The sequence below is a fragment of the Myodes glareolus genome, chromosome 4 (assembly GCF_982192425.1).
Source record: "Myodes glareolus chromosome 4, mMyoGla1.1, whole genome shotgun sequence".
NCBI lineage: Eukaryota > Metazoa > Chordata > Mammalia > Rodentia > Cricetidae > Myodes > Myodes glareolus.
The window spans coordinates 2,336,393-2,344,196 of record NC_142029.1 but is presented as its reverse complement, the minus strand read 5'-3'; the positions used below and the strand labels follow the sequence as shown (position 1 = coordinate 2,344,196).

Sequence of the window (7,804 nt, the reverse complement as noted above, 5' to 3'; positions counted from 1 at the left end):
ACACATTGGGAAAAAATAATGAGATCTCATTATTATACTGGTCATGTATACACCCTCATTTGGGAACCAGTTGCGTATACACCCTCATTCGGGGACTGGTCACATACACACCCTCTGCTTTTCCTATACCTAACTTCAGACTTCCAGATAAAAGCATTAGATACATTGTGTAACACATGTGTGCATAAAGTAATGTCACTGTTGTTTAATGTTTACTGGGGACACAGAACAAAGTTCCAGAAGCCAGTCGACAGTTTTGAGAGCAGGCCTTTGTAGGTCTCAAGCCTGCTATAACACACTTTTATGCTGTGGCTGCCCCCTTGTGCAGAGTGCTTCTGAGCAGTCTGTTTGTGGTCTCCTCTCCACCGGTTTGTTCTGTCCACCACATTCCTGTCAGCCCTCTGTACTTGTTCTTCCTGTCTGGAATGTTCTGTCTCCTTGAATTCCTAATTCCTTCTTACCAGTCAGGTTTCAGTCAAGATTTGTAATCTGCCATATCAGAAAGATCTTCCTTGACTGTGCGCCATGGCTGAGAGTGGTGGAGCACATGAGAAGCACGCCATGGCTAAGAATTGTGGAGCACACCAAGAGCACACCATGGCTGAGAGTGGTGGAGCACACTAGATGGAGCACTCAGCATTAAAAATAATTCTTCAAAGAATGATTGACAACTGACCAAGAAAATAAGTGTGTTTTCTCATGAACGCTGAGTGAACTACACGCTGGAGTCTGAGCAGGGTCACCTCCCGGGTCAAAAGGAACTTGTTTGGTCATCAGCGGTGCTGTTTGCAGCCTTGGTGGTCAGAAAATTTTCTTTGTGTAGTTGGCATGGTTGACTCATAACTGATCCAAGCACAGAGATTAAGTGAGTGCTATCTCTCAACTTGAAATGGGACAGCTATATCAGCATCCACTTCCCCAGGGTTCAGGGAATATCCACAGAAGAGAATACAGAAAGAGTGTAAGAGCCAGAGGCTGGGGTGAGGGCTGTGAAGGGTTGTCTTCAGGACGGCACGGCCTGCCGTCACACCCAGGAACTCACGATGGCTGATGTTATCTGTACAAGATCAAGCTGTCAATGTGTCCATGGATGGATGGGGGGGCTCATGAGACTACATCCTAGCTAAGGAGCTGTTGACAGTTGATAGCTTCAGGTAGGGAAATATTTTCCCCTGGGGTTGCACATGCTCCCACAAATGGCACCACACCAGTGTACATGCAGGTAACACTAATTGAACCCAGTGGGTTAGCCAGATTACTCAACAAGTGAAGGTCTTCACTGCCAAGCTTGAAGAACTGGGTTCAGTCCCCATTAGGAGAAAACTAATTCCTGAAACTTGTTCTCTGACCTCCAAACGTGTGTTGCTGTGGCAATCCTGCCTCCATAGAGTAAATAAACATCAAGAAGAGAGATCATGAAGGTGTGGGCCTCAAGGGAAGTAGAGGGCTATAGTCAGGATACATTGGGTGCATGTATGCAATTATAAAATGATAGGTAAGATAATTTTAAAAGGAAAGGGAATAGGGTTGGAAAGTATTTATAGAAGATGAGTATTTGAGTTGGACCTCTGAGGACCCGTGAGGGCAGGCAGTGGAAGGGGAGATGTTGCTGGCAGGGAACACTTTGAGAGAAGCCCTAAAAGAGTCACTGAGGTGCAGAGGAATCCTGGCCTATCTGTGTAGCAGGCCACCTCTGGACTGAAGCCTGGATTTCAGTGGGCATCTGGATGTCCTGTCTGGGAATCTGGGCTCCAGTTCCCTCTCACAGCGAGCCCTCAAGGGAGCACTGAAGACCTTAACAGCCTCAGAGGAAGACCTGAGGTAAGTAGAGGAACATAAATGTCCCCCCTTCCACTCCACACAAGAGCTTTGTGAGGCAATATTTGTGGGATACGCCAAGGTCTGGAAAACCTGCCCCTCCATGCAGAGACTCGGTTTGCATCTACTGGTTGTGTTTAATGACACCTTCTGTCAACCACTATCTTCTCTGGGATTGCTGTGTTCTGGCAGAGCATCTTGGAAGGAGACTTGGTGACAGCGTTGGAGTGTCTGGGACTCTGGAGGAACAGAGCTCATCTCACAGGGAGATGTGCCAGTTTAGGGAGGTCACTGTGGCAGCCATGCCTCACCTCCAGGAACAGGACAAAGCAGAACCGTCAGTGACAGAGGGGAGAGAGGGAGGGAAGGAGATTGGGTTTTGTGCCTTCTGAAAGAAAAGACCCAGGTGAGTGCAGGAACAGATGAACAAAGCTGTCTGGGCTGTTTTAAGAGCATGTAAGACAGCAGGTCCCATAGGAACATGGTGGACGTTGGCATTGTGGGAGCACAAGGCATCCCCCCCACACCTGGACAGTGGTATCAGAGGCTACTCTGGAGCTCCGGCTATTCCCAAGGGACTGTGCTACCTGCATTTCACAGTCCAAGTTGGCTCCTGTCTTTTTCATTGCAGTGTCTGCCCAGCTCCATGACAGGCATGTGACATGTGTCTGGCCTGCTTGCTGTGCCCAGACTGCACAATAAGGACCTTGTCCTCCAAGTATTGGAGTTCCGTGCTGTTGTGTTGGCGGCTGCCACAGGCCAGAAAGATGCAGGCCCAGAGGCTGCGGGCCATAATTTACTGTTGACTGAAGCAGTTTCTGGAGTGTAGAACCCTGCTTTGTGCCAGAGAGCAATGGTGGCAGCAGACAGGTAGAAGGCCACCGTATCCAAGGTGGGATTCCCGCTCTACATGCAGCCTAGTCTGTAAATACATGAAAAATGTCGAACTCTGAGACAACGTGGTCTCAGAGATCTTAGAGATGCAGAGCTGCGGGGAAATGTGAGCTGATGTGTTAGCTGTGACAGGGTTGCAAGAGAAACTAGTTAGAAGAAAAGGGTTTGTTTCGATGGATAGCTTCGGTTATTGTTAGTTCTTTAGCTTTGAGCCCCAGAAAAGGTATAATAGGACTCAAGCCACCTTCCTTATTGGCAGCTAGGAAGCAAAAAGAAGGGGCTGCTGGCAAGGTTTGTTTTGTTAGGACACACCTTCAGGGGTCTACACCTTCCACTCCTTTTCCACTACCTCTCAATAATGTCGCCCAATTACAAATCCATTGATGAATGGATTAATCCAGATGAGTTGAGAGGCTTCATGGATCAATCACATCCCTGCTATGGAATGATCCTTCTGTACACTGTGGAAATTATGCTGTGATTGGTTTAATAAAGAAGTGGACTGCCAATAGCTGTCCAGGATAAGGTTAGGTAGGAAAACAAGACTAAGGACAATGGGAAGAAGAATCAGAAGTCAGAGGAGTTGCCAGTGAGACATGGAGAGGAAACAGGAGACACAAGATAAAAGCAAGATAACGCCATGTTACTGAATGCAGATTAATATAAATGGGTTTAAGTTATAAGAGCTAGTTAGTAATAAGCCTGAGCTATTGGCTGAGCATTTATAATTAAAAGTCTCCATGTGGGTTATTTGAGAACTGGAGAGTGGGAAAGAAATGCCTGCCTACATATCCCCAAAGTCCATCACCTGGCATCTGCCCTGTAAACCATGAATTTCTTTGGAAAATGTTTTAGATTTCAGCCAGAACAAAGGAAGGCAATCTAGGACATCAGCAAAGATATAAGCCATTGCCACTGGGCTCAGTTCACTCCGCATCCAGAAGTGTGTGTGTGTGTGTGGGGGGGTACTTTCTGTTTTCACTTTTGTGTTCCCTAAAAGTAAACTCTGATTTAAAAAAAAAAGTAGAAATCATACAGAAAAAGGAGGAATTCAAGAGCCAGAAAGTGTAATGGACGTAGGGAAGGACATGCCAGAAGGGGTTACAGTGGAGTCGGCGTGAAGAACCTGTCCTAAAGGGCAGGCTGCTGCAATGACTGAAGCAGAGAAACAGCAAGAAAAAGAGGGGATCAGCCGGACAGTTTAGGGGATCCAGCTGTGTTCAAGTACACAAAGAGAAAGGGGAAAAAGAATATTTGAAGAGACACCATCTGAAGATCCAACACATTTATTTGATAAGTAGATGATAAATTCATAGCCTCGCATTATATCATTATGGTCAGAAATCAGAACAGGGGGAAGCTTGGAAGCAGTGAGGAGGAGGGGCCTGGTCGGGATCCTCACAAACCACCACTCAGCTTCCCCAGAGATCATGAAAGCCAGGAAGAGACTGGTAATTCCAAGTGTGTTGAGATAGAGAGATCACTCTCAAATTTATGGAAGGTTTCTTTTCTGTTTTCTTTCTTTTTTCTCACTAGGCAAGAAGTGTTACAAGGAGTCCTTTAGGTTGAAATGAAATTAGACAGTAACCCCAAACCATCTAATGAGGTGCCTTAGAGGGCCTACATTTAATCCGCGAGACCCACATGGTGGGAAGTGAGAATTCTCCCACTGTAATATTTGTTCTGTCTCTTTAAGAGACAAGTCATGCCCACTCCTTTCCCCATATGCTGAGACAGGCTGATCTTCAGCTTCCAACCTGGAGTTCTCTCTTTTTCATCTCTGTCTTGGAGAAGCAGCTTCCATCTCTCCCTTCTCTCCCCTCTCTGCCTCCCTCTCCTTCTCCCTTCCCCCTCCATAACCCACCAAATAAATATCCAATCTCACTCTGCATGGTGTGTCTATCCATGTTTCTATCTCTTGCCCACTGCCACGTGTCTCCCTGCCTGGGACCAGCCACTGATTAGGGACCTGCAGCCGTCCCTGCCTGGGACTGGCTGTTCTCAGGGTTTGCTGCCTGCCGCCACATGGCCCGCTGCCTTGGGAATCTGCAGGGTTTCTGTGGCCTGCCACCACTGGGGATCCTGCAGCATTTTTAATAATGCATTTCACTGGTGGCATGAGTCAGACAGGCTCTTCTACCCGGAGACCCTCTCCCGGGGTCAGGATCCTGGACCAGGTATTTTTTTCACAACAACCACGTGTTCCATATGTATGAGCATGATTTCTACAGCATGATTTCTACTCACACAACCGGCTTCAGTTGGTGAATTTCCCCCATTCTGGTCAGCTAACCACTTCTCCGAACCTGAGGAATTGATCAGTAAGCTCCTGGAAATCTGGTGTTCCTAGAAATGGAGAGACAGCCCGCAACACAGTTGGTTGAGCCCTTTGCTGACATGTGTGTTTGGATTGCTTGCCTTAGCTAAAATCGTGACTGGACTGACCCCAGGGTCAGTCCTCCCGCGCTAGCACTGCACGTTCTGTGCGGAGCATTCAACTGGGGGCCCAGGGTCCCTCAGTTTTTCTTTCTCTGTTTTCCTTTTCTCCCCCACCCCCGCTTTGTTGCTTGTTTTTGCTTTTGTTTTGGTAAAGACCACTCAGAGGCCTTGTGGTGTCACTGTTTTTCAGGTTTTCAAAGTTTCACCTATGGGTAGCAAGCCATCCATGTCTGCCCCCCCCTCAGGATGGAAGCCTTTTAGAGGCCCTAAAACCCCAGGTCTTAATGCCCTACTTCTTCAGCTTGCACCCTTACTCTGCCAGTGGCCCACCAGCTCTACTTTTATGGGAACTTTCTGACTACTGCCAGTGCACAGGCAAATGGACGGAGTTTCCTCCAACTGTCCCTGCTACTACTGCTGCCAACAAGATTGGTCAGATCCACAACGTGGCCTTTTTCAATTCCAAACTTTTGCTTCCCACCGTGGCTGTGGCATGGCGGCTCAGAGACAGGGTGGATCACGCCTCTAGGTCTCTCTTATTATTAAACTTAAAATCTCTACAGCTCAAAAATTTTGGCTTTTCTATATACGTGACTGCTGCCATTTTGACTGGGGTTAGGTGACTTTGCCGCCATCTTGGCTGAGAGCCAGGTCAGGTGACCAAGTTCTGTCATCTTTACTGAGGTGTTCCCTGCTTTGTCCCCCGGTTTACTTATGTTTATTTCTCTAAATTCCTCTTGCTTACTTTGTTACATGTGTTTTGTGCAGTGGCATGAATTTGGTATGGCCCATCAAGAGTATCTACTTTGCCCAATTCCTGTTCACTCTGTGTGTGTGTTCATACATGTAACTTAAATGCACCTATGCTTAATGTTATAATTGTTCATTGTATCTCATTTCAGAGTACAAAAACAATAAGTCTCATGTTTTAAACTGGTATGTACTTTTAAGTCTCTTACAAAAACACTTTATATTTAATCTGACCCTTATTTAAAATATATTAAGCTGTTCTCTACTATTGTCAGTTCTGCAATTAACCTCCTATTGTAAGCAGTTTTATCTCCTGTCTTTTTATGAGTGTAAATCTTACCTGGTAAGCTGAGAGCCAGTACAGTCAAGCTCAGACCCAGCTCTCCAGGCAGATTCTATACTGCAGTTTTACCTGATAAACAGCCCTCAACTGCTCAGAGATCTGGGGAATATGGCATTTAAATATTTAATTATCAAAAAACTTTTCATAATAAAAAGAGACAGGTTGGCAGCAGCACTCTACATCCTCCAAAAAAAGACAAAAGACAAATGGGCACAGAACAACATCCATCGGTGATTCACTTCAATTGCCAAGCACTGACCACTGGGAAAAACTGCCTTTCATCTAAACTGAAAATCTCCTGACATGGACAGAATCGCTGGAATCAATAACCTAGCTGCTCAGGTCAAGGTACACTTGTCTTCCTACATATTTCTCAGCCCACAGGATCTTCTCAAGCCTGGCAGGCCCTGAGCTAAACATCAAAAGGCAAACAGAACCTTCAGCGACCATGGAGGACCCTGAGGAGTAGCTCTAGCTGCCAACCAAGTAAGTTCTCTGTCATTTTTTAATCAGTAACTCAAGTTGAATTTTATCCTTCTCAAAGATCTCTGATGCAATTTGACAGCTGAGAGATTTTGTTGGTTTAAAAGGACAACCTCACCAAACAAATTTTAGTAAAATACATATACAAGTTATTAAGGTGTGCACCTGCAAGTTATAAAGGTGTGAGGACAAATACAAGTTATCAAATTTCTCTCTCATGCTGCCTTCCATAGTCTTAAAAATACTTTTCATTGTGCAAAAATATCAGTCACAGTCATTCTGACATAAATACGCTACTATTTATACAATGTATATGTCTAAAACTTCTGTTTTTACAAACCCAAAGAATTCTTGTGAGTTCCAGGGAGCCAAATTTAAGGAATCCACCTTAAACAGATCAGATATATCCCCCTTAATTCCTCAGTCCAATTTTTTTCCCCTAAACTTAACTTTGTCTTCTGTTCTGCCAATACTTTAAACAGGTATAAGAGACACCTGACATTTCCATACCACAAACACCGGACAGGAACAAAGAAACCAGCTACGCCAGGATGTGACCTTCTCAGTCCCCTGCCTTCTCAGTCCCCCCCAAAGACGACACCCACAAATAAGCAGGAAGCAGTCCTGAGAATTCGCCACCCCAATTCCTTTAACCTGTGGTGCCTAACCTCTTCCCTTTTTATTATAAAAAAGAGATGGGAAAGTAATGTTCTGTCTCTTTAAGAGACAAGCCACGCCCATTCCCTCCCCCATGTGCTGACTCAGGTTGATATTCAGCTTCCAGCCTGAGTTCCCTCTCTTTTTCTGTTTCCCTCTCGGAGAGGCAGCTTTGGTCTCTCCTCTCTCTCTCTTCTCTCTCCCTCCCTCCCTTTCTTGGCTCTTCTCCTTCTCCCCCTTCCCTTCCATAACCCAATTAATAAATAACCAACCTCACTCTGCATGGCGTGCCTATCCATGTCTCTGTTACCCGCCACATGTCTCCCTGCCCGAACCAGCCACAGTTCGGGAACCTGGGACTGGCTGCTCTCAGGTCCCGCTGCCTGCTGCCACATGACCTGTCGCTGCCGGGGATCCTGC

At 46.1% G+C, this 7,804-nt stretch overlaps 1 long non-coding RNA gene across 1 annotated transcript; it reads left to right on the top strand.

The window, feature by feature from the left end:
- Positions 1–1,434: 1,434 nt before the first annotated feature.
- On the top strand, positions 1,435–7,665 carry LOC125393575 (uncharacterized). The gene is made up of 3 exons (XR_007229862.3): positions 1,435–1,821; positions 6,622–6,730; positions 7,210–7,665. It is a non-coding gene; the product is annotated as an uncharacterized LOC125393575 (long non-coding RNA).
- The last annotated feature ends 139 nt before the right edge of the window (positions 7,666–7,804 follow it).